The 27,110-nt window shown below is 45.4% G+C and overlaps 1 long non-coding RNA gene across 1 annotated transcript; it reads right to left on the bottom strand.

Annotated features, from left to right (window-relative positions):
• Positions 1 to 6,846: 6,846 nt before the first annotated feature.
• LOC135200381 (uncharacterized) lies at positions 6,847 to 25,990 on the bottom strand. Its single transcript, XR_010311275.1, has 3 exons — positions 25,359 to 25,990; positions 7,943 to 8,196; positions 6,847 to 6,982 (listed from the first exon to the last, which is right to left on the bottom strand). It is a non-coding gene; the product is annotated as an uncharacterized LOC135200381 (long non-coding RNA).
• Between the last annotated feature and the right edge of the window lie 1,120 nt (positions 25,991 to 27,110).

Genomic DNA, 27,110 nt, shown 5'->3' with positions numbered 1-27,110 from the left:
AAGCCTTTTATCTCGAATCTCTTGGGCCAGGGATCGAGGGGGTTTTCATTTTTCGCTAGAAAAAGTGTTCTAAACGAGCAGAAGGCCGAGTCTCTGTTAAAGCCGACTTCATCTTCAAGGGCGTGAAGTTCACCAACTCTTTTTTTTTGGCTGTCGCCAAAGATAGGAGAAACAAGCATTTCCTCGTTACATCCCTAAACGAAGCTAAATGAGGAGGCTCGAATCTGTCAGACGAAAGGAACTTGAGAACTACATCCAGGTTCCAGCTGGGAGGAGTTAGTTCCTTAGATTTTGTCGTTTCAAACGATCTAATCAAGTCGTGCAGATCTTTATTATCAGCAATCTCTACAGATAAGTGAGAGACCTCTCTCAGGAACAAAAGGAAATCAGCGATTTCGGTTATAGAGGTACTGGAGGAGGACAACTTCTTAGACTTACACTACCTTCTAAAAATAAAAAACCTCCCACTTAGACTGATAGACTCGTCTAGTGGAAGCTCTGCGGGCTCTAGCGATAGCGCTTGCAGCTTCGCGAGAAAATCCCCTCGCTCTGACAAGTCTTTCGATAGTCGAAAGGCAGTCAGCGCGAGAGCGGGGAGGTTTTGATGAAACCTCTTGGAATGTGGCTGTCTGAGAAGATCCATCCTTCTTGGAAGGGTATCTTGGGAAGTTCTACTGTCCACTCCAGCACCTCTGGCAAACCAATCTTGTGCTGGCCAAAACGGGGCTATCAGGGTCATCCTTGTCCCGTTGGACGCTACAAAACTTTCTCAACACTTGTCCCAGGATTTTGAAAGGGGAAAAGCGTACACGTCTACATGAGACCAGTCTAGCAGAAGGCGTCGACCACGAGAGCTCTTGGGTCTTCCACCACTGAGCAAAAGACTTCCAGCCTTTTGGAAAGGAATGTGGCGAACAGATTCTACATGAGGAGTGCCCCAAAGATCCCAAAGACTCTGACACATGGGCCTCTGAATGAAGGGTCCATTCTGTGTGAAGGAGGGCCTGGCTTCTCCTGCTCAGTCCTGTCCGCCCTGACGTTTCTTGTACCCTGAACAAATCTTGTCAGGAGGGAGATGTTCCTCTGGGAGTCCAAAGTATCAGATCTCTTGCTATTTCGTATAGGAACAAGGAGTGTGTTCCTCCTTGCTTCCGAATGTAGGACAGGGCGGTAGTGTTGTCCACATTCACTTGGACCACACTGTTTGCCACAAAAGGTTCGAAGAACTTTAGAGCCAAGTGAACTGTTAGAAGTTCTTTGCAATTTATGTGCCAGGACACCTGTGCTGCCTTCCAGGTGCCTGACACTTCTCTCGGTCCTATGTTTGCTCCCCAACCCTTCTCCGATGCGTCTGAATATAACACTCGGCTTGGTTCGGAACTTCCAGAGAAATTCCCTTGTTCTCTTTTTAGAGGGGACAACCACCATTGCAGGTGTGGTTTCATCTCCATTGGAAGGAGAAAAACTGTCGGAGAGAAGTCCCGTCTTCCAATTCCATGATCTCCTTAGGAAAAACTGAAGAGGACGAAGATGCAGTCTTCCTAGAGGAAAGAACTGTTCGAGCGAGGAAAGGGTCCCTAGAAGGCCTTAACCATTCCCTCGCCGAAGTTCGTTCTTTCCCTAAGAAGAGAGAGACTTTCTCCAAGCCTCTCACATTCTCTCTTGCGAAGGAAATACTCGAAAACCCCGAGAATCCATCTGAATCCCCAGATAGACCAAGTTCTGTCTGGGAATCAGTTGTGACTTCTCGAGGTTCACGAGTAGTTCCAACGCCTTTATCAGGTCCAGGGTCAAAGAAAGGTCCTCCAAACACTGTCTCTCTGTTCTGGCCCTGATGAGCCAATCGTCCAGATATAGAGAGATGTTGGACGCCTTTGAGGTGAAGAAACCCTCGCCACATTCTTCATCAGGTTTGTGAAGACCTGAGGAGCTGTGGACAGGCCGAAACACAAGGCCCTGAACTGAAAGATCCTTCCCCCCGTCATGAAACTGGAGGTACTTCTTCGAAGAAGGGTGAATCGGGACATGCAAATAAGCGTCCTGGAGATCCAGCGACACCATCCAATCTCCTTGACGTAAAGCCGCAAGGACTGAGGCCGAAGTCTCCATAGAGAAACTTCTTCCTTTAGAACGAACTTGTTCAGAGCGCTGACATCTAGTACTGGTCTCCAGCCCCCCGAGGCTTTCGCAACCAGAAAAAGCCGATTGTAAAACCCCGGAGAGTTTTGCTCCAGAACTAATTCTATAGCTTGTTTGTCCCCACATTTGATTCACCATCATGACGAAGAGTATCCCTCAGTACAGGGTCCCTGTATCTGGCTGACAGTCCCGCGGAAATAGTCGTTAGGGGAGGACTGTCCTGGAAGGGGATAAGAATATCCCACTTCCTGATTATGGACATCGAAGAGGCGTCCGAGTTTATGAATGTCCAGGCAGTCTGCAAATTTCGAGAAGCCTGGCACCCACTGGTGTTTTGGAGGTTGTCTGTCTCACTTCCCTCCCTTTCTTAAAGGACGGGAAGAAGCTTTACCTCTCCTCTCAGGACCTCTTCTCTTTAGAGGGAGCTCTGGAGGTAAAAAGGGGGCCTCCTCGAAGGGCTGACCCGTAGAAGTCGTTCCTTTCTTGTCAACCGCAACTAGGGGTCTCTTCTTCCTTGCAGTTTGAAGGAGAAGATCCTGTGTCGCCTTCTCAGTCAGTGAGCGAGAAATGTCCTTCACTAACTGAGAAGGAAAGGGAAACAAGAAGTCTGACATCGGGAGCGAAAACCAGGGCTGCTCTCTGTGAGGGAGAAACCGCCTTGGTTAAGAAGGCACTAAAAATACTCCTCTTCTTAAGGAGTACCGCTCCAAGAGAGAGGAGATTTCTCCCGATCCTGTCTTGTACTGCCTTATCAATACATGACAGAATACTAAGAATGACTTCGGGGTCTAGACCTTCCGAGTCATGAGTCTTCTTAGACATCACCCCAAGGGACCAGTCTAGGAAATTAAACACTTCCAAAATATGGAAGAGGCCCTTGAGGAGATGATCAGTCTCAGAAATCGCCCAAGTCACACGAGCTCCATTCAAAGCGTGTCTCCGCGATGAATCAACCAAGGTTGAAAAGTCCGCTTCAGCCGCCGCTGGGAGAGAAAGGCCCATGTTCTCCCCAGTTCGGTACCAGAAACCTCTTTTACCAGAAAGTATGGCTGGAGGCATACAGAAGGTGGTTCTGCCCAGATCCTTCTTCGACAACATCCATTGTCAAGAGACTGTAGAGCTCTCTTCATAGAGATCGTAGGTCTCATCTTCAACACCGACGAAGACTTCGGTACGATCGCACTCGAAACAGCGATCGAGGCGAAGGAGGAGCCGCAGGAGTCAACGAATCTCCATACTCCTGCAAAAGAAGGTCCGTCAGAACTCTATAGTTAGAGAAGCCTTCTCTACTGTTAACCTCCTCTTCCGAATCTACTTCCCACCACCGTGCGGAGAATTCGGCTTGAAAAACGAGAGGATCTTCATCCAAGTTCTCTCTTCTACTGGGCGACAAACTCCTACTAGGAGAGGGACTCATAGGAAGTGAACAGATTTCTCTTCCTCTAAGTCTACTAGTTAGTCTCAGCGTCTGCTTGACTCCTCACGCCTGGAAAGCTCGTTCGCGCTTGGCTGGCGCCTCGCGCTTGGCTGGCGCTCGCGCTTGGCTGGCGCTTCTCGCTTGGCTGGAGCTTGTTGCTTGGCTGGCATCTCGTGCCTGGCTGACGCCTCGCGCTTGTCTGGCGCCTTACGCATAGCTGACTCCTCGCGCCTGGCTGGCGTCTCGCGCTTGGCTGACTCCTCGCGCCTGGCTGGCGCCTCGCGCTTGGCTGAATCCTCACGCCTGGCTGGCGCCTCGCGCCTGAGCGTATCCTTATCTAGAGCAACTCGCTCGGATAGCTCCTGACGCTTGAAAAAATCTCTTCGCGCCTGGAAGACGTCTCACGCTTGTAAGGCTCTTCATGTGCCTGGAGGACGCTTCACGTCTGGCAGGCAAAAGAAGACGAGACTTGTCTTAATAGGAAAGTTCTACGCCTTCCTTGCTTGGAGGGCGGGATCCCTCGAAAGAACTCCAACCAAAGAGGCTAACTGCTCTTGTACTGCTAGCAATATCCTCTGGAAGCCACACCAGCGTCCTCTCAATAGAAGAAGCAGGAGAAAACTCGAAGGAGTGCGATCCTCAACTACCGATCGAGGAGGCGTCGAGACACTTAGCCTTCTTGATAGAAGAGGGGGCTTCCTCCGAGAAGCGCTCCGGGCTCCGAGTCAAACGCCGCGTTCTTTCCAGTGCCTTTTCAGTGGCCTAGAAAGATCCGAGTCCTTCCACCCTCGTTTAGGTGAAGGAGAGCCGGACGACGAGAAACAATCTCGTAGGATGCTTCTATTAAAGCGGTCCTGAGCTGACTGTAGCGAAACAGAACCTGCTGAAGGGACGCCTGACCGTTGGGGATTCCCCACAACCTCGTACGACTTTCGACTTTCCTTCTCTTCTGGGTATGTGAGTTTGGAAAGAGGTCTAGGCCTGGGAGCATCGCAGGGACGGTCAGACGGCCCCATCCACAACACTGGGAACACTCACTTCACTAAGTAATTCACTATCACTTCCCTTACCTTGTTGGCATGGCCGCCATTTTTTGTCTTCATTTTACGAAGAGTAGCCTTCAGATTGGCGATTTCAGAAGCCGAATCCGAATGCAAAGCCTGTGAGGGTTCAGATACATAGGGAGAATCAAAATCATTAATAATAGGAGAGTTAGACTCAGAAAAAGGCTCAATAGGCCTTGTACTCACACCCTTTTGTGCAGCCCGTCTAATTCTATCCCTCTACTTCTCAAGTAAGAAGTTAGAGTCTTCCATTCATTAGCATTCAACTTTTCACACTCAATACAGGTGTTAGCTAAAGAACAGTCAAACCCCCTACACTTACGACATACAGTGTGAGGATCAACCGAAGCCTTCGGTATCCTCACCTTGCAGCCTACATTCACACACACTCTCACACTAACACTGAATCAGAACTTCTATCAGAAAAATCAAAAGCAAGTCCAAATCCAGTCCACAGTAGCGAATGCCAAAACAACGATCCAGTACGTCACCAAGAAATCCAATATAGATGATCAAAAAAAAGTCTTGAAAAGCGAATTCCAGTCAGGAGGTAGTAACAACAATGTTGATACCACCGGCGACAGAGAAAATATGATAGAAAACGGGAATGGTTCCTAGTCCTGCCGCCCAGGGCAGGCAGGTAGATCACCTGACCTACCGGTAGCGAGTGGCGCGAAATTTGAATTTCTGTCGGGGACGACAGAGTCTTAGCTAAGTATATATCTGACAGGTAAGTTCATTGTATGAAATCAACAATTAAGAAAACTAAAAAATATGTCTCCTAATTACAGCTGGCCCTCAGTACACACAGTTTCGTTTTTGCAGCTATGTATAGTTTAAAATCTTTCCTCTTACTTATAATGTACTGTATAAGAAATACTGCTCAAAATCATCAATAAGTGAAGTATGGTTGCTCTTTCCCCCTGTCATGTTTACTCTACCTCAGCCCAAGTACCAACACTTCTGACCTGTCCAAGGAAGATGACAGATATGGTTTATTAGTCAGTTGTGTTTTGATGCACTATGCCCTGTTTTTCAGAGATAATTTCCTCTTATCTGTTTCTCTCAAGCAATCAAGCAGGAATGACGAAATGAGTGATGTACCACATGGTATAACCCATCCCTGGCTGACTCCTCTCACAAGTCTACACCATGAATGTTTGGTTCCATGCATGCAGAAGGTCTTGTGGAATCCACCACACCACACGAATGTGTAGAAGTAGTACATTTACATACAATCCTTTTGAGCTGCCCCTTTACTTCACAAATCAAAATTGAACTCTCAAATGGAGACGAAGTTAACAACAATCCACTAACAGACCACAAATCCTTGGTATGAAATTTCTTCTACTGGTACCACTCTGAGAATAGAGCCTTTCAAAGTGGTAGAATAGTAAAGAATGACTGGAAAATTGGAAATCTCAGCTGAGCTACTTCAAAGTAAGAAGGCTGAAATGAACAGCCTACCTTCCCAAACTTTTTTCACTTTCTTTACCACATCAGTATAGTTCCAGCTTGATGAACATTTAGGGAATTTCATTGAACTAATCACCTTTAACATGTGGAGTGTGCAATAGGTCTTTACAACCCACCCAAGGCTCACAAAACCAGGAGTCACCACAGCTTGACCTGCTTCTCACATTGTACTGCTAATCAGCCAAACGGCTGCTTGCAATCTACAGATTAAAGATCACCACTTACACTTAGTAAAGCTATAAAACAGTAAATATCTTTTAAAACTAAAGGAAATCTGCAAAATCAGAAATACGTACCTTTAGGGTATCTACATATTCTTTAGGCAACACATGATTCATCGACACAAATTAACCTTGGCCTAATTTTACATACAGACCACCATCTGAAATTCAGTAGATATAGTTAATAAAAAGCAAAGTATAGTTCAGGGGTAAAATAAAAATTATAAACATACAATGCAGCTATTAGCAAGTGGATTTTAATACAAGAGCTACAATTCATAATTTCTTTTATCGATTAGTCATTAATCTTCTTTACCCACTTGTACCTATTACCCTCCTTTCTTTCATGTCAAGTCTACTGATATAAGTGATAGGACAAAACCTGTCTAAGGCAATACAATTTCATATTCTTATGGAACTTTATTCCCAGTGCTTTTACACAATTAATCAATATTATATTTATGAAAGTGAATAAACTATAGTTCCCCCAAGTACTTGAAAATAATTAAGTTTCAAAACACACCTGAAGACAACCTTTCAAAATACGTTCTGCTGAACGCTGATGAGCACCACGGAGAGCATCCATGTACTCGTCACTTGTTTCATCCATGCCATAGGTTGACCATTTGTAGTCTAACGAGATCATTGCACCAACCTTAAGTGACCTGAAACCAAATATAAAAATAATACAAGTATTCTGTAATGAGTTCTCATACACCAAAGTTAAGTAAAATTATACAGAAAGTGAACACATGCTTAGGATAAGGCCTAGGTCTTCATCTATACCTTTTTCCATCCCCCTTAAGAATTCTTACAAGCCATTTTCCTGTTACTCCCAGATCTACACTATTTTCAAACTCACTGTTCCTCATCCTTTACTTCTTGTGTCCAAATTAAAATACCTTAATCTCTGAGGCTTATCTTTATTCTGAATGCAATTTTCGAGATGTGCAAACACCACCCTGATTCAGAACTGGAACAGGTTCCTTACCATTAGGCACAAATGGAGAAAATAAGTGCATATTATACGTACGTATATATGGGTAAATCTAATTTTCTGTTATTCATCTTTTAAGGACACAAAATTATGCATTAATTCTGTTTTTCTTTTCTTACCTTCTCTACTTTACTTTAGAAATACTTTACAGGCAGCCTCCAGTTATCGCCGGATTCGGTTAATGGCGATCCAATTTTTTAATCTGTGATTTATGGCACCATAACGCCAGGTTATGACGCAATAACATACCTAACAGGGGCATCATTAACTGGTTAAATCGCCGAGTATCGGTTAATGGTGGTTTTCGCTCATTGGCAACCCCCTCGCCGATAACTGGGGACTGCCTGTATTACACTTTTTACAAATAATTTACAAAACTTTTGTGACTTATAAGAAATCATAGAATTTTGTGTTCACGGTAATGTGTAGGCCAGGAGACATTAATCATTCTTGAGTCTAGAAACCATGCAGTAATATATGTATAGGTACAATCAAACTTATGGTGACAAAATCAGGGAATAGTATGCAGGGGTTACAGTAGACACTGACTGCTACACAACTGTACAATTAATCATGACAATGAAAGAAGTCTAATTAACCCAAGCACCCAAAATCATACACACTTTACCTGAAAAACCTTCCAATGCCTTCCACAGTTACTCTAATTTGTCGCCGAGTAATGTCATCACTTATGCTGTAGTAAACACCACCTGCAGCCGGTACAACGATAGCTATCCCCCCTAATGTCTTGCCAACTGCTCTGAGGATGCGCCTCTTTTTCTTGGGGGCAACCGGAACATCCGCCGATAAATTTCTAAAGTGACTCCGGGTAGACACCCGTAGGGGTCTGAACAAATTACGTGCAGCAAACATTTCTGATCACTGAAAAAAATTATATACAATGAAACCTTTGAATTATACATAAAAATCTTAGTGTTTAAAATACAAAAGATTAAATTTCAACAGATTTTTTTGTATCACAAATATACAACTCTTATATACTATGCACAGCAGTTCCTACATAATGAGTTAGCTAAGAGATGGAATTATTCTTGAAAGAAGGTGAATTAAGTCTTCTCCCACTCTGGTATCATTGATGAGTCCTTTTCTGACTCTTCAAGCTTTGGTGAGCCAAAGTTAAAGTAGTTTTCTGATTTTCAAGGAGGGGCACTCAAAAAATTAAGATGTCAATACTCATGTAACTCAAAAACTGCCTGATATTTAGTTTGTGTTTATACGAGAACAAACCTCTTATTTCTCTTATAGTCAGTCACTACAAGCACTTCCATCAGAAGCTTACACTGGTACCTTCATACTTTCCTCTCAGATCACCAAAACTCTGTCTTGCATATATAAATTTTTACACATTGCTTCTCTATTCCAACCTCCCAGCGTTTGGACATTCAAAATGCTATCTCTTAGTCTGATTGCATTAACATCAGTTCAACTGCATAATCAATATACAATACGGTACAGCTGACCATAATTGCCCCTGGCAGCTGAGCTGGTTCACCAAAACATTCCTTCTAGCAGAATTTGAGTCTTGTTATTTTCATAAGAACATGTGGGGACACAAACAATGCTGAAATTTGTTGGTTCTTTTGTTCTGGGTTTCACCAGTCAAGTGAATTCTGGAATACAGGCCTTGCATCAAAAGCCAGATTCAGTTTTAAGTCATGGCTCCTTTGAGGCAGACATGCAACCCTTGTCTTATAGATTATTCTGACTTTATTGCAAAAAGTTTTCATGTATGTTTAAAATATTTCTGATATTCACTTTGGTAGCAAATTGGTAGTATGAGAGACACTTGGCCCAACTTCCTTCTTCCCAGCTGGTTCCCATTTTTATAAGAGGGTCTCTGTTTCAGATGAGCTGTTTCCATCTACTTCTATCCTGTGCTTCTGCCTCATCAGTTCCCTTCTCATATAAGTTTCCTCTCACACAGTCCTTCCATCTCTTTCTTGGTCTCCCTCGACCCTCCATCCCCATAGTATGTCTCCCAGCGTGGTCCTCATCTCTCCTCAGCAGGTGTCCATACCATCTAAGCCCCCCCCTCCTGCACTTTCTTTTATATTTCCACCACCTTAGTCGACCCCCTTACGTAGTCATTTCTGATCTTATCCTCTCTTGTCACCCCAGACATCCACCTAAGCATTCTCAATTCTAACCTACAATTATGGGGAGTCAGCATGGGATACAGGGATTTTTGGGTAGAAGACAAGACACATAAATGTATTCTAACATCCCTGTGATACTTTTGCACCAGTTAAAAATGGAATTGGTGATTTATTTATATTCAGAAAAGAGTGCCTGGGAATTGGGGCACAAGGCCCCAATATCCTAAATGAGGTTAATATATAAACTTAAGCCTCCTCCCTCTCAGGAAGAAAATTAGAAACTGAGGGAGAGGGGGCTACATTAAAACATAACATCATCCTGTGGTACTCCCGATACTTCCATCGGCGAATTAATGGAAGAAAAGGAAGGAGACAGGGGCGCACTCCCACTAGCTGCAGGGACAGCGATCACAGCAGAGGGAGATGTCAAATTGTCCAGCCGAGGAGAAGAAAAACACTCCCAAGAAGGAAGAGTTGAAACTCTAAGATGTTCCCTCTTCTTGTAAAACCCTCTCCACTGCAACTTAGGTCAGGAACGACATTCCCGACAAGGATTAGTAATCGTACAATAATTAGCACGGCACCTACTGCACATAGTATGAGGGTCTGTGATAGCAGCAGCCAGAAACCTTAAGCCAGAAATCCCCAAATGTCCGGGCAAATGCATTGACGAGGCCGTGGAGACTTGGTGGAATCCATTAGAAGCAGAAACAATCACAAACAAACCCACTGAAAAGATAGAAACACGGGCACAAATCAACCGGCTTGTAAGGAGAGCAAAGCGATTGCATCTTACTCTCGAAGGCAGTTAAGGAAAGATTGGACAAGTCATGGAGTGGTGTGCAATCTCTGACCAGCTATCACCTCGTACGCGCAGGAGTTGCCAGATCTCACAGATTCCTTGCTTAATCTTATGTTTTTAACCAGTTACCAGCTAGTGCTTGGAAAATATCCTTTTGTTAAGACCGAAGGTTTGTTCTGCATATGAACAAATTCATTTTAGTTTATAGTATCTTCAGTTAGGCCAAGTGTGGGTTCACAGCTCCAGGCCAGGTGAGGACCCAGAAATCCTAGTTACCTTAGGTTAGAATACATGCTTGTATTTCTATTATTTGTGCTTTCTCCCACCTACCTACAAGCCTCAGTTTCCCACTATCATCCCACATGAGCATAGGGTTAATCTCATATTCATCTCTGAAACATTCTTCTTTCCCACAGTTATCCTACACTAAGGGGTTAGTTGCCTGATGCGCCTTTCCTTACAACATCAGGCATGGTTTATTATTTGGCAAAGGGGTTTTTAGGACAGCATGCCTTTGGTGTCATCAACCACAGTTATAATAGGCGGTGGGCCTCGCCTTTGACTAAAAAGTCGGTAATTCTAAAAAATAACTCCGCACGGACTGCAAGGAACGTAACTGCAAATATGACATCCACTAGGGATTGGGGCGCCCAATGTATTTCGCCATGTTTAGTACTGGCCCCTGGGGGCTAATTACAGTCGACCGCTCAAAAATAACAGTAAATTCTCAATAAGAAACCCGAATACTATAGGAAACTGTAATTTCCAAAGAAATAATCGACGAGGAGTTATTATTTAGATATACCAAAAAGTCCACCTGCAAGGCAGCAGTTTCCACGGTTATATTGGCCTAGCCTTTTACTAATAAAAAGTAAGACTGCAAGGCAGCAGCTGTCCTTTTAAGTCCCATTTTACGACACGCAGGTCCCACCTACCTAGCTATGGTGGTAGTAAAAATGTCATATCTCCAATTCTTATGGACTTACTAGGGTAAACAATCACGGAGGATCCAATCCACCATCATCACCCTGGACGGGTCTTATTCACTCGATATTTAATTGGTGAAACAAGAATACAATTACAACTCTAAGCATACCATTCAAAAGATTGAAGTTTCGTCAACATAATGTGATATATGAAAGCCCCATACGAACTAAAATAAGCATGTGACGCTCTTCGTAAAAATGTTATTGTTATAATACAATTAAGTTTGTTCATACTTACCTGGCAGATATATATATAGCTGTATTCTCCGAAGTCCGACAGAATTTCAAAACTCGCGGCACACGCAGTGGGCGGCCAGGTGGTAGTACCCATTCCCGCCGCTGGGAGGCGGATATCAGGAACTATTCCCATTTTCTATTCATATTTTATCAGTGCCACTGTCTCCTGAGGGGAGGTGGGTGGGCACTTTAATTATATATATCTGCCAGGTAAGTATGAACAAACTTAATTGTATTATAACAATAACATTTTGTTCATGAAACTTACCTGACAGATATATATATAGCTGAATCCCACCTTCGGATGGTGGGAAAAGACAGAATAGGATTTTTTGGGAAACTAAATTAAGTCGATGATATACATCTTTGTTCCTCACCTGTTAGCATAGCCGACTTCGTGATTACTGTCACCAAAGTTCTGCTTCTGCGTTACTAGAGTTGCCAGCAGAGGTAGAGACCTGTAATGCTGGTGCAGCTCTAGATGATTCGTCAACGGGGGTGGCGTGACCACAATGTGACTAGACCATATGACCATACTTCTGAGGGCAACGAAGCTAAAAACCACCACCTGACCTAACCTATCAAAGTTAGTTCCATAACTTCTAGGCTAAAGAAAAGGAACGCGCCTCAAGCGACCAACCCTTCAAAGTTAAAAGCACACCTATCCCTTTTCTATAGGATAGGATTCGTGTTGCTTCCTGCCCCCAATAATATATCTACGGATATGTATGGTCCTAGCGACTTACAGATCTCAAAATGTCGTCTTCACATCCCGTCGGGAGTGTGAAGCGAACACAGAGTTGCTTCGCTAAAGCGTGGCACTCAGGATGTTACTGAGTGTCATGCCCTGTTGAAATGCTTCCGAGGCCGCGCCCTCACCTCTTGAGCATTTCATATTGAAGAAAAAATCTCAAATCTTTTATTGCAAACATAATGAATGAGACTTCTTAAAAGAACTCCTTGACTATAATGCCAGGGTGTTCTTGGACATGAACTAGTCTGGTCTTTTACGGAAACCACCGCAGATTGTCCGTTGACCTCGACTTACTATAGTTTTATCAAGATAAAACTTGAGAGACCCGACAGGGCACAGGACTCTCTAATGCCCTTGCCCAATAATTTGTGCCATACCCTTGGTCTCCAAGCCTTCGGGTCAAGGGTTAGACAGGTTTTCGTTCTTATCAAGAACGGAAGGCTTAGAGGACAGACCGCATTATGTCCTTTAAAGCTAAAACTCTGATGATGGCTAAAAGCTCACTAACCCTCTTTGCCGTTGGGCTAGAGCGGTTTAGAATGTTAGCCTTTCTGGTCACGTGTATTAAGTTCGCAGAAAGGATAGGTTCGAAATGCTTTTGGGCATCAGAAACTCAGATACGTCTAAGTTCCATGCCGGAACCTGCAATCCAGAGAATTTCAAGATCTCCCCAGACCTCAAAGATCGTGAAGCTTTGTTGTTTGACAGAACCGAATCTCTGAGCCTAGAGGCCGTCAACAACATACGTATTTGCATATTCTACAATAGTTAGGACTTCTATCTTATCTCATACTTCATATGGAAAGATAGAACCATAAAGAAATTCACAGAGGTCGAGTTGGAGGAACAATCATTTCCCTTCACTATCTCCAGAAACGGCCCGCTCCGATTGAACACTGAAAATAGGCAGCACTGCTTTGCCTTGGCCAAGAGACTGCCATAATCTTGAAGATCTTATCGCTTCTCGATAGTCTGAACGCCTTCAGACTCAGAGAGGAGAGATATTAGATACTTCACTAAGTGACGATGTTAGATTACACCGATTCTCTCGGGAAGGGTCTTTGGACAATTCTCTGAATTACCTGACCTCTGTGAATCCAACCTCTTAGAGGCCAACATGTGGCGACTAAAGCTAATCCTCTAGGATCATGAATAAGGGAACAACTTAAGAGGAAGCTCCTTCGTCTTCAATATTACGAAAAACTTAACGAAAGGACGCCCTCAGTCTCTCCTCACTTTCGACATACTTCTAAGTGAGGATTACTCAGACGTCAGTAGTTGTTGCCTTCGATCGAGAAGACCCGCACGGACGTGCAGTAGTGGTTTAACGAACCTCTTGAGGATCGTTACGTTTCCGTGCCCAAGCCCATAACCAATTCTCTCTTCTTGAGCTATGAGAGAGCTGAGAAATTATCCGAGATGATTTGGGCCACAATCGATCCAACTCACCCTTCGAGGAACTGGAGAGCCGACCAATTTGGCTTCCAATTCTTTCAGACAATGTGCCAGAACATCTGTTCCTTCTGTTCGGATGTCTGGCACCCTCTCGCTATCACCCGAGGTGATCCTCAAGCCGTTGAGAAAATTAGAATTATTACAAGATCTTTGATGTTATTCCAATTTCTTCGTGAGGAAAATTGTAGAGGTCTGAATTGCTGTTTATTCAGGGGGAAAAACAAGCTTCTCCACGCGGAAAATGGTCCCCCAGCAAACTCATCCATTCCCTCACCTCAGCCTGCTTCCTTCCCTAAATAAGGCTGCGCTTTGCCTAAGCAGGAGAGCATTATTATAGTGCTATGCCGCGGTAGATTCGTACAAGAATTCTGTTACCGTGCGGTAAACCCGCACCGAACAAGTATAAGAGATATCTTGTTGAAATTTCTAAGTAAACGGAAGGCATGTTCATTCATGATTACTAGAAATTTCCTCAACCCGAGGCTAAAATCCATGATTGTATTGTAGGGCAGAGAGACGCAACCAACCGCGCATGACACCGAGCTAGCCGGTGGGACTGCGTAGATCACAGTAACAGCAGCCTTGTTCCATCGTCTCGCACTATCTGCCTGAGTTGCCAGCTACTCCTTTTACGAGGGATAGGTATGAAATTATCGAGCAAAAGGAAAAACTCTCAAGGCAGGCATATTTAAACGAAACAAAAATTCGCTAAATACAGAATCTGAGTTGGTGTTGTCGTAACCATACCTGAATAGTTATTCTTACTCCGAAAACTCTTGGAAGGTTGAAGGGAGTGTCAAATAAATACATTAGAACAACAGTTCTTTCGGCTTCTATCCGCAGAGGTAAATACGATATGCGTATATGACTTGACCCATGCGTTAGCAAAACGACGCAAAGATAAACTACGTAAGTATTGTAGTAATTTGAACATCGAATTCTCTACTACATCTTTCCTTGACGAGGAAGAGAGAAAGAAAGGAAAAAAGACTGTCCACGTTCTAATGAATGAGACTTTTTAAAAGAACTCCTTGACTCTTTGCCAAGACTCTTTGCCAAGAAAAGGGGAGTAATATTCGAATAGAGATCATCAAGAGAGAACCGAGGATCGAAAAAAGGACCGTTCAATGTTCTTATGATATTGGACATAAGACTTCCTGGATCTAGTCTACAAGTCTTTTTCCTACTCCCCGATGAGCCTCTGAAAATGAATGAGAGCTCTTCCGAAATTTGTTAATGAGTTTATCCGCTTAAACGATAAAAAACGTAAATCTAGTCAATGAGCAACTACCCCATTTATGAGGGGTCCCCCCCCCACTTAAATGACAAAACGTTTAGTATCTTGACAATGGGGAAAACGTCCTTACTTGACAAAACTATTAGCACTTTGCTAATAGGGGAAAACCCTTTAACATGACCGAAAGTCACCCAGGAATCCGAGTATATAATCTTCCCGATTCTCAGAGAAATCGATGAAGAGGAAAGAGGGATCGAAGAAAAAATTTGGGTATGCTCTCTCCCCGTAACTCCGAATCCTTTTTAAAAATTTCTGTAAAGGAATGTCCTGTGGAGAGTCTGAAAAAACCTCCTCTTGACGAGCGTTTATAAAGCGTCAAGCGTCCTAAGAAACGTCCTGAACAGCAAATAAAACGCCTTCTACAAGTCTTTTCTCTGCGCAAAGCGTCCTGCGACGTTCCACCGAAGCGTCCTGGCGAATGTGCACAAAAGCGTCCTCATAAGCGTCCTGCCGAGCGTCCTGGAAAGCGTCCTCAAAAAACGTCCTGCGTAGCTAAGAGCGTGTCTGAGCAGAGAACACCAAGTCTTCTGAACGACGTTTCAGAGAGGAACTCGTTGAGCGCCCTGATGCATGCAAGTCCCGCCAAGAGGCGTCCTGGCGAGCGACCTTGCCAACAGTCTCAATGTTATGACGAACTGCGTTTTGCGTATGACGTTGAAATATTTTCAAGGGACGTCCTCATGCGAGTCTGCATGGAGTGCCGCACGCTGCTCCTGAAGTGTGTGAACACTAAAGGAAGACGTATGGCGTTTTCGTCTTCAAAGACGGGCCTTAAAGACCTTCATACCTTTTACAAAGACAGTGGCCGCCTGTGCGCCAAACTTACGTCTTAGTAATGCAAAAGAACATCTCCAGAAACGCACTCAGCAAAGGAACGCCTGAGCGTCCGAAAGACCACCCTCGCAAGGTGCTTGCCGATGCGTCCTGGAGAATGTCTCTACTTATAGGACGTCGAGCACCTCCAAAAGCTACCTCACGTCTAAATTGCCCTTCTTATGCCGAACCTGAGCATAAGTTGTTTGACTGTGCAAAGCAGCTTGCCGGACGTCAAACTTATCAGCTTGCTTTTTCGAAGTAAAGCGAACGTTACATAACGTATACAGAGCGCCATGAGGAGAGGAGACAAAAACTGAGTTGCTCCTCCAAAAGGTGGAATCAAGAATGTCCTTGATTACCAAATTCTTTTGGAATGCTAGCGAGGTTGAAACAGCTCTAACTTCATGAGCGTTCACTCGCCAGGAGGCTCAAATCACTCTTCTGGCAAGATGAATGAGCCTCCTTAATAATGTATAAATGAGCGTTCACTCGCAGGAGGCTCAAATCACTCTTCTGGGCAAGATGAATGAGCCTCCTTAATAATGTATACATGATGTATAAATGAGCGTTCACTCGCAGGACGCTCAAATCACTCTTCTGGCAAGATGAATGAGCCTCCTAAATATGTCCCTTAGGAAAAGAGCCAGTGCATTCATCGAAAAGGGTAAATGTGGCCTCTTTACTCTTCATCCTCTCGTGACGAGAGAGGACGTGAAGCGTCCTCTTCTCTAAAGCTTCTTTAGGGGCGCGAGTCCTTCCGAGAGCCCCAACCCCTGTGTGGGAGGATGCCTCGGAGGACGAGAAACAATCCTTCAAGATTCGTGCACGTGCTCGATCTTCGGCAGCCTGGGAAGCGACAACAGGACCTGCCGAAAGGAAGCCAGATCAGCATGAAAACAAACCCGTAACCCCCTCCTTCGGCTTTTGACATGCCCTCTCCCTGGTTTTCTGGGAGTCCGAGAGGCAGAGTCTAGGCCTAGAGGCGTTATGGGGCCGATCTGACGTTCCCTCCTAACGAGAGAGAGGCGTGAAGCGTCCTCTTCTCTAAAGCTTCTTAGAGGACTGGCGAGTCCTTCCGAGAGCTCCAACCCCTTGCGCGGGGTTGGGGAGGACGCCTCGGAGGACCGAGAAGCAATCCTTCAAGATTTCGTGCACGTGCACGATCTTTAGCAGCTGGGAAGCGTCAACAGGTTCTGCCGAAGGGACGCCAGATCGGTGGGAGCCCCCGTAACCCTCCTCTTGCGGCTTTCGACATGCCCTCTCCCTGAGTCCTGGGAGTCCGACAGAGGTCCAGGCCTAGAGCATTATGGGGCCGATCTGACGACCCCCCCTCCACACACAAGGGGCACTAACACTTCACAACACTGATTGGAGAGCGAGCACTTTAGTCTAAGATTACTTGATGTAATCCTCTAGCAAGACACTTCTTCTAGGCCGTAAGCCATAACCACAGGGTTAGGCAAAATAAAATCTACAGGAGGTTAGAAGGTTCATTATTTCTAACTTCTGTTTACTGTGGAGGAAAACTCCTGATTCTAACACGCTCTAAAATGCGTACATGAATCCTCCTTCTTCCGTAATCAGTCACACATTACACTAATTACATTGAACTTATGCAAAGAAAACATGTAAACGCCATATATACTAAGCGAGTGTCTACCGAAAGTTCCGGTAGCTTCACCTTACCCCAAGCAGACAACAAAGTCTGAAACTAGGCTAACTAGCTTCAGACATCAAATGCAATGAAAAATTTACGATAGCGTATGCCTAGCCACAAATCCAAGTCAATAATCGAAAGAATAATTAGGATACTTAAGCGGCTAATGAAGTTTCAAATCCTAGGCGGAGGTCTGTAAACAGTTGTTTACCGACCAGGCGACAGAAAAAAATATGAATAGAAAATGGGAACTAGCTTCCTGATATCCGCCTCCCAGCGGCGGGAATGGGTACTACCACCTGGCCGCCCACTGCGTGTGCCGCGAGTTTTGAAATTCTGTCGGACTTCGGAGAATACAGCTATATATATATCTGTCAGGTAAGTTTCATGAACAAATGACGTTTTTATGATAAAACAAAGTTTTATGTATACTACTTACCTGGCAGGTATATATATAGCTATATCCTCTGTCGCACTGGCAGAAATTTTCAAAACTCGCGGCAACCGCTACTTTACCGGTAGTTCAGTTGATCACCACCCCGCTCCCGTGGCGCTGGCGCTTGGAACCATTCCCATTTTCATCAAATTTTCTCTGAACCCTGTCTCCTGAGGGGAGGAGGGTGGGAATTTAATTATATATACCTGCCAGGTAAGTATACAGAAAACTTTGTTTTATCATAAAAATGTCATTTTTATGTATGATACGTACCTGGCAGGTATATATATAGCTGATTGACACATTTGGAGGTGGGTCAAAGACAGCAACATCGTTGGAGTTTAAACATAAAGAGTAATAAATATTATTCTACTCCTTGGTTCCTTACCTGCTAAGGTAGCTGACTTCATAGGTCCTGCCTCTGAGCCTGCTTTACCTTAGTAGCTCTCAACTAGGACGTGACCTATTTGTTGAAGAAGCTCTAAAAGGATCTGACAACTGGACGTGACCAATGTGTTGACAGAAACCCTAGCCCTCTCTTACCATGGGCATTCATGCTAGGACTTATTAGACCACCTGAACAACACACACACCAACACTAACAACCTAACATCATAGACTGAAGAGGGTATATACCCTCTCAGACAAGCATAAAAATACTATAACCTAATTAAAAACCCCTAGCATGTTAGTAGGTTATGGGGTGGAAACTCCTTTGCCCAATACTGCACCTGAGGACACATACGGGCCCAACGTTTGACAGTTGTCAAAAGTTGTCTTGACGTTTCTTAAATAATGGGAGGCAAAAACTGAATTGGTCCTCCAATATGTCGTCTCTATTATTATTTCCTTGAGGGCCATATTTTTCTTGAACGCCAAGGATGTAGCTACCGCTCTAACTTCGTGCGCCTTGACTTTACGTAGTCCGAAGTTTTCCTCTTGGCAAAGCATATGTGCTTCTTTAATTAATTCTCTGAGAAAAAAGGCGATAGTATTTTTCGTCAAGGGTCTATTAGGCTTTTTCACTGAACACCAAAGGGATCCTGAGGTCCCTCTAATATCTTTGGTTCTTTCAACGTAATAACGCAAAGCCCTTACTGGACAAAGAACCACTTCCTGTTCCTGACCCAGAAGGTCGGAAAGACCCATAATTTCAAAGGATCTTGGCCAAGGATTAGATGGGCTTTCATTCTTGGCCAAGAAATCCTCCTGGAAAGTGCACACTGCCTTGTTGTGTTTCCAGCCTATTTCTTTACTGATTGCCTGAAGTTCGCTAATTCTTTTAGCTGTAGCTAAAGCAACTAGGAAGATGGTCTTCTTCGAGACATCTCTCAAAGATGCATTTCTTAGAGGCTCGAACTTGTTAGTAACTAAAAACTTTACGACAATATCTAAATTCCAAGAAGGGGCTCTGCATTGACGCTCCTTCTTCGTCTCAAAAGACCTGAGGAGGTCTCTAAGATTTAAGTTATTGGAAATGTCTAAGCTTCTGTGTCTGAACACAGCGGCCAGCATACTCCTGTACCCCTTGACAGTTTGATTCGGCAAACCTACTTCCTTCTTCAAATACAGGAGGAAGTGTCTCGCATTCTCCTATCCCAATGCAGTGAAGTTCTTCTTCTCAGTAGTGGATAGGACACCGACACTCCATGGTGGGTGTCGATCGAACTAAGTCCACAGCGAACTCCCTTGTTCGAAAGCTTACGACCATCCAGCTGCCGCTAGTTACCTTCCTATTGTAAAAGGACCGAAAGGTTTGTATCCCGTGTCGGAACAATATACTATTCGTCTCCGTCACAATCCGTAAAGTTAACTACGGTATGTGCCTACACCTCGGACAATTCAACTGATTACCAGGTCATGTCGCGAGGGCAATATAGTACGTAGTATATTTGTAGGTTCCTGTACAAAGACCTCCATCCTAAATTCTTTTCCATTCGAGGAATGAGAATAAGGACTGGAAGCTGACACCCTTCATTCTCTAATGAAGAGAGGGAAGGAGAAGTTTTCCCCGAAGGAAGACTTCAATGGTGATAACAGGAAACCGAAGACGATAGTTCAAGCCAAACTGGATGTTCCCACCTGTTCTTCTCTATCCCAGGGTTGGCTGCCTACTGTGAGATATTCTTCCTTCAGCAGCAGTGCTTCTTCCAAATGCTAGAAATTCCAGGAATTCGAGCATTCGGCGAGATTCCCGATTATCGTAATAACAATTATCTGGGATTCTCGTCTAGCCCACTCTGGACCGTGGTTTTGCCCAAGTGTTTGCAGATCGTAGAAAACCAGAACACTCTGAAAGTGCTAGAAATTCCGGAGAATTCTAAGCGCTCGGCGAAACCCCCACCAAATTCGTCAGATGATCATCGGTTGGTGGTCCTCCCGATTCCTGTAGAAATCGAGGATGGGGCAGGATCCTTCCTCAACGACGGGGACTTACGTCCAGCAGGACCCGAAGGTCCCCCAAGGAACGCAGTCCCCAACGTGGAATCCTACGGAGAACGCTCTGCAGGATCCCTCCCATTTCCTTCGTAGCCGTAGGGAGAGAGGGAATGGGGGAGGAAGATTGGATACTCGCTCGCCTTCCCAGCGGAACTAGCAGTTGGAGAAGCGAGTATGAGCAGCCATCACCGCCAGAGTCTGGGAAAACGTTACCGTCAGGAGACAACGTTTTCCCGAGGAGGGTTACGAACTCGTACTGTAGGCTAAGCGTCTGCCGCCACCGTGACCGTCGTCTGGGTGGGGTTGAACGAGCACCTGACAGGAGAAAGCCGATACCGTCCTCCGACGCGTCCCAGTCCTCGTCGAGGCCGAAACCTCTCAAGAGGACCGAAGGGGGAGCGCGCCCTGTTCTCTTGAGTGCGTGGTCCAGACGGACTGTCACGTGAACAGCGGTGATGGTCCCTCCAAGAGTCTGGGTAACGTCATTCGTCCTTGCCAGCCACCCCCACGATCTTCTCCAATCACTTGAGCAAGGATCTGTTGATCCCAAGACCGAACCAGGCTCATGGCCGTATCGTAAGAAGTGCATTCCTCACGGTCACTCCTGTTCGCTTCGTTCCTCCCGGTGTAGCCTGAGGAGGTTGAAGGAACAGGTGAGGGAGACCTGATGCTCCTACCATGCCTACTAGCAGAACTAGTAGGCTGGGAGGACTGCAGGCGATCGCCAACCGCCACCACAGGTCTGGACCAGCAGCTTCTTGCGGAGAAACGCTGGACCAAGGAACGGGTTAACATGTTTGGGCGGCATTGGATCCTCGGATGGCATATAGAATTTTCTCTGTCGCAGTAGAGGAGGAGGAAGTAGCTTAGACGACCTGCCAGACCGAAGCGAACCCTCCTGTCCGGAGACGAGCAAGTCCACCTGGCCTAGCACTGAGTCGGCCAGCTCCGATTGCGGCAGACCCACTTTCACCCTGGGTTCCTTTTTAGGCCCCCAGAATGACTTGAGCCGGGACATGGGCTCAGATGGTGGGAGCGGCGATCCTTCCCCAAGGTCGTTGTGCTGACGAAACAGCGCAATGACTCAGAAAAAATTCCTCTGGATCTCAGGAGTGACACCACATCTTGAGGAGTAGGACCGTCAAGCCCCTCCAGCAAGAACGACTACCGAGACCCTCCTCCTTCAGAAGGAGGAACAGCGACAGACCCCTCCCAGTCTCCTCCTGCCACTTGCACATACGACCTGGTCGATCCGAGGACCGTGCCTGGCCCGTAAGGCGTCATGGTGGGATCGCCCCTCACGATCACTCCTTGTTGCCTCGCCCTTCCCGGTGTAACCTGAGAAGTTGAAGGAACAGGAGAGGAAGACCTGACGCTCCCCCCTCGCTCACCGGCAGAACCGGTGTGCTTGAGAGGCTGCAGGCGATCGCCAACCCGCACTGGCGATCGAGCTGCAGGCCTGGTCGCGCCGCTACCCTGGGGCGAGCGGCTGGACCGAGAACAGTGGCCCCGGTCCCGTGCGTCAGAGGAGCTGCTGCTGGTTCCCCTATCCGTCCGGTCCCGGTGGGAGCGGCAGTCAGGGGACCTGCAGAGACCACTGTCGCGGTGGGACCGGTGCCTGTCCTCATGGCACGTTGAACCACTGGAACCAGCCTGCGATTGAGGGGACCTCTTACCAGCCTCAGCCCGTGGCTGGTCTGGGACCGTCACAGCAACCCTGGTAACCAGCTGGTCGCTACGAGAGCGCTCGCTAGCCTGGAGAGAGTCACTTGAGCGGCTCTCACCAGCCTTCTGCTCCGTGCCTTGGTCCTGGTGCCGAGCGAACTTGGACGCCTGAGCCTTGGCTGCACGGTCGCCCTCGGGAGACTGTACACTCGGTACCTCTCGCGAACGAGAGGCCGAGCCGGAACCTGGTGTAGCGGCAGCGCCCCTAGCACCAGGCAAGTTAGTACCGGTGTTAGCCGGTACCCCTCTGGTCCCCGTCTTCTTCTTTCTTCCTTGCGGAAGGAGAGACGGGCCCCGCTCCCGAAGGAGCAGGAGGACCAGCGGAAGAAACCCCCGTCCCACCGAAGTGAGACAGGCCCTTAGAAGTTCCCGAGGGAGCCTTCTTAGGGGGGAGGAGGCAGCCTTCTTCTTCCTCGGCTTGGAAGCCTTGGAAGTCGAAGGGGAAGAGGCGGCAGCAGGCGACGGAAAAGACGACGACGATACCTTCCTCTTCTTCTTCTTCTTCTTCGTCAGCTCCCTCAGGACAGACATCAGGTCCTCCATCCAGGATGGAACCGGTGCTGCTGTTGCCGAAGCAACAGGGCCCAACTGCACCTGTCCGGAAGGACCAGCGACTGGGGCAGCAACACCACGGGCTGGGACGACGTCGGCAGGTGCAGCAACAGCAGGAACAGCAGGAGCGGCAGGTACGGCAGGCAGGTCAGGTACAGCGGGAGAAGGGGCAGCAGCCAGCGACATCCTGGGTACCGGCGGTAGGTCGAGGGGTGAGCTCTTCAGGCATCGGAAGTCAGGGGCTGGCAGCACGAAGAACCCGGGAGGGGGAAGCACGCCCCTCCTCGGCATGGCTGCGATCGGGCCCTGCACAGTGGCCGTTGGAGTCACAGACATCACGTGTGGGGTGTAGACCAAGTGAGGAGGGCGGAGTACCCTGGAGTTGAGACAGTGGTAGTAGTGGTGGTCACCGCTCCATGGGTGACTGGCACAGCACCCGCCAGATGCTGGAGCAGCCCCTGGACACTCGGCATGCCCTGGAGCCCCAGCGACACCCTCACCTGGCTGAGGTCGTCGCCCGCAGCAGGAGCACCTGAGGAAGCAACAGTTGGGTGATTAGGAGGGGGTTCCCCCTCGCGGGGGGGGGGGGGGGGGGGGGGGGGGGAAGCCCCGCCCTGAGCTAACGGAAGACCCGAATACAACTGCACGTCGGGGTACCTCGCGCCCTCCTCTACGCTCAACGGATCGGGCAAAGAGAAGGACCGAGAAACCCCCCCCCGAAGGGGAAGGCGCCATACCCGGGAGCTGAGCCGGGGGCAGGAAAGAAGAGGAAGTGTCCACAACCAAGGGAGTCGCTGGAGAGCTTTCTGACGACTCCTTGGCAGGTCTACACTTCCTCCTACCCTCGTACAGCACCCACTGCACCTCCGACCAATTCACACAAAATTACATGGCTCGGTCCGAGAGCCTTCACGCCCCCGCACAAAGGACATGAGGATCTATCTCGGGGAAAGAGTGAAAGACCCCACACTTGCAGCCCTCCACACCAGTGCAAACTCTGCAGTTGATGGGGGGCGCGGGGATAGCTCCATTACACGAGAATCCATAATCAATGTAATAAAAAGTAATAAAGAAAGTCACGTACTTACAATACATTTCATTACACTAACATACCAAGTTGAAGAAACAACACACAACCAAAGCATATGACGATGAAGCGGGCAGAGAGCGATGACGAACACGTCCAACACCAACGCGGCCGAAAGCAAAAGTGATTCTTCACCTCCCAGTCGCGCGGCGCGCGCACTGTCGGACAAGCAGTTAACTACCGAACTCCCTTGTTCGAAGCTTACGACTGTTCCAGCTGCCGCTAGTTACCTTCCTATTATTAAAGGACCAATGGTTTGTATATAACGTATCGGAACAAACGTGCTTGCACTGTCTCTAAAGTAGGCATGCTGCTTAGTTGTCAATCAAGTTTTTTGTAATCAAGTATTTTTTACAAGCTAGCTATTGAATAAATTTTTATTTTTCTCAATCAAAACATATGCCCCTCAATGCTAACTTTCCTCTTTTAATGACTTTCTGGTCATTGCAAATTCGGCCCCAAAATTTCTTATGGCGCGAAAACAGACAGAGGCCTAGGGACTGAAAGCGATTGCGTCACACTACGGCGGTAATCCAGCAGTAAAATATCTTCATATATCCAAAAAGTAAATAATAAAGATATATATGCGCATTACGATTATAACAATTACATGAATAGCTAATAACAATCTGCATGAATAACTGGTAAACTGTTCTGGAAGAAAGTTGAGTATAGAAATTCATTTACAATAGGTACGAAAGTCAAGATGTCGTGACATCATAATACAGAACTAAAAGAACGTTCTAATTCAAAAAAAATAATTACTTAAATTTGAGTCAGAATCGAGTTAATTTTTCAATAACAAATAATTTCAAATTAATCATCATAAATATGTAAAATATTGATGTTTTACTATTTATTTAAATAATTATCTAGCGTACGTTTCATCGCCTTCTTCTACCAAAACAGTAGGTAGTTTCCTTAAAAACGTTGTGGTTAGGGACCATGTTCCGATTGTTGTGATGAAAGTGCCCCAGCGTCTGTGGGTACAAGTGGTGTGCAGATTTATCACAGGAAATGGGAAGTTGTTGAACAAGCGACTCCGCAAACATCAAGATGGCATCAATCTTCTAAAATATTTAAGCGTAAGTAAAAATTTCGAAAGCGTTTTGGTGAGATTTGCACTGTGTTTGACACCCTTTTCACTACCCTCTGTTTAATGCTTTAAATTTGGCCTTAATTTCTAACTTTGGAGAAAATACTTACTTCGAAAGGAGAGTAGAGGTCTTTAGCTCCGTCTCTCACCAACAAGAAGTCGCGACTGATGCCCATCTCCGGTGTCAGGACGCGTTATAAGTACTTTTTCGGAGGGTGGCATGCCGTGATCGTCAGTGAGTTGAACCAGACCATGTGGTTGTTTACCCTATAGGATGCACACTTACACATTTTTATTGGTAGCCTACCTACCTAATTAAGCAGACATGCGTAACTTACTATTCATTGGTCCTTTAAAAGTATCATTACGCTACAATGTATTAGGTACTAGGTAAGCCACTACCTACCTACCTAGTATCGCTACTATCCTATTAGGTACCTACTACTACCTACACCGAACCTGCCCAAGCTTGAGTTTATGGCATACCGTAGAGGATAAGACGCAGATGATATAGAAAAATAAGACGCAGATGATACAGAAATAGACCTACCTATAAAAAATTAAAAAAAGGAAAAAGAAAAAACTTACCAACAAAAACCGAGGCCAACGTCAGAACAGACACACAAGCATTAAATAGTAGTACTTGTAACGATGTTCACTTTCCTCTTCGTTGTGTCTTGCTGCATCATGTCTTTCATATAAGTTCAACCTGTCAGTTTTCCACTAACTCTTTCACTGGGCTTGACAAAAGTTATATAAACCAGACGGCTCACGACGCTTGCGTCATTGAATGAAGGTTTAGGTAAGATCTTGTGTTTATCGTCGTCTGTGGACACTGATATCTCACATAATATCTAAACCACTGCTCCGATTCATTTTTCACTCTGCACTCTGGGTATTTTCACTTTTCTCTCTAGCTATTTTCATTTTTCATTCTGCACTCTTGGGTATTTTCACACTTTACTCTGAGACTTTTCACTTTTCTGTCTAGCTATTTTAATTTTTCACTCAGGGGCATTTTCACGTTTCTCTCTAACTATTTTCATTTTTCACTCCGGTATTTTCACTTTTCACTCTGGATATTTTCTGATTTTCCCTCTGGGATATTGTAATCACTGTACACTCTGGGAATTTTCTAATTTTCACTTTTGATTATTTTCACTTTTCACTGTGACAGCAATTAAACTTAAAATCATACTAGTTATCACCAGAGTAAGAGTCTGGGAGATAAAATAAAGCCTCCGATAAAGGAGATAAAGGCCAAAATTCGACAGAAAATGGAGGTACGATGCAACGATGAGTGCGGGCACAAAATCGTGTTTGAGACAAATTATACAATAATTTATAAATAGTAATAAAAAACATAAAACCATGATAATGTTCAAAGCCTGAAGTGCTGACTTTATTTAAGCGTTACCCCAGGTTTATCTATTTATTTATTTTGTGAAAGTGATAATTGTAATTATGTATACGATTGGATCACAGTATGGTTTCATTTTCAAAATGACTACACCTATTAGACCGATACGTTCCATATCTCTGTTCTAACCAACAGCTACTCCTACTATATTGCTCATTAGGAAAGAGTCAATAGTTGCAACAAAAGGTCTATCACATTCCATTCATACACTTATACTACTGTCAACTTTTAGTTAAAACAACTATGCCACTTTTCGTCACACACACACACACACACACACACACAAGCCAGAAGCACTTGACTTGTGGACTTTGAGATATAAGAGCATAACCAATATATGGCAGTTTGCAGTATTTGAGATGAAAGGAAGACATCGTGGAAAAGTATGTGGCGATGACCGAAAGACGAAAAAAAAAAACGACTTTAAAACTGGGCGAAATAGGGAAGAAATGGCATCTTTGTAAAATGTGTGGGAAAACTGCAATACCTGATTATTAAGTCCTGGTTATAATGTGTTATTGATAAAGACATTCTCCACTCTGATACCGTCTTTAATTTAGAGCTCATCAACCCGACTTTATACAGTTAGATTTAAATCCCATTGACGACTGATTTTACAAGAGGTCAAGTGATAATGTTGAAAACGATACAGCTACCTATTTGTTGATATATTTTTACACCCAACACTGAGAAAGTTACAACAATTGCTGGTAAACGTCAGTCAGATAATTTCGATATAGGTCCATTGAAAAGAAAAGAAATTTTTACTATTAGGCTTTAAAATTCGAGTCATAAAGTCACTCCCCGTAAGATAATTAAGCCTTTAATTATATACATGTTTCCCAAAGCATTCTTACCGTTTTCTTTGGTTATATATCGTATTGGTATGAGAAAAACGACATCTTTTAACCTAAACTCTA

Source organism: Macrobrachium nipponense, chromosome 26 (assembly GCF_015104395.2).
Source record: "Macrobrachium nipponense isolate FS-2020 chromosome 26, ASM1510439v2, whole genome shotgun sequence".
Classification (NCBI taxonomy): Eukaryota; Metazoa; Arthropoda; class Malacostraca; order Decapoda; family Palaemonidae; genus Macrobrachium; species Macrobrachium nipponense.
This window is presented reverse-complemented; position numbering and strand designations above follow the sequence as displayed.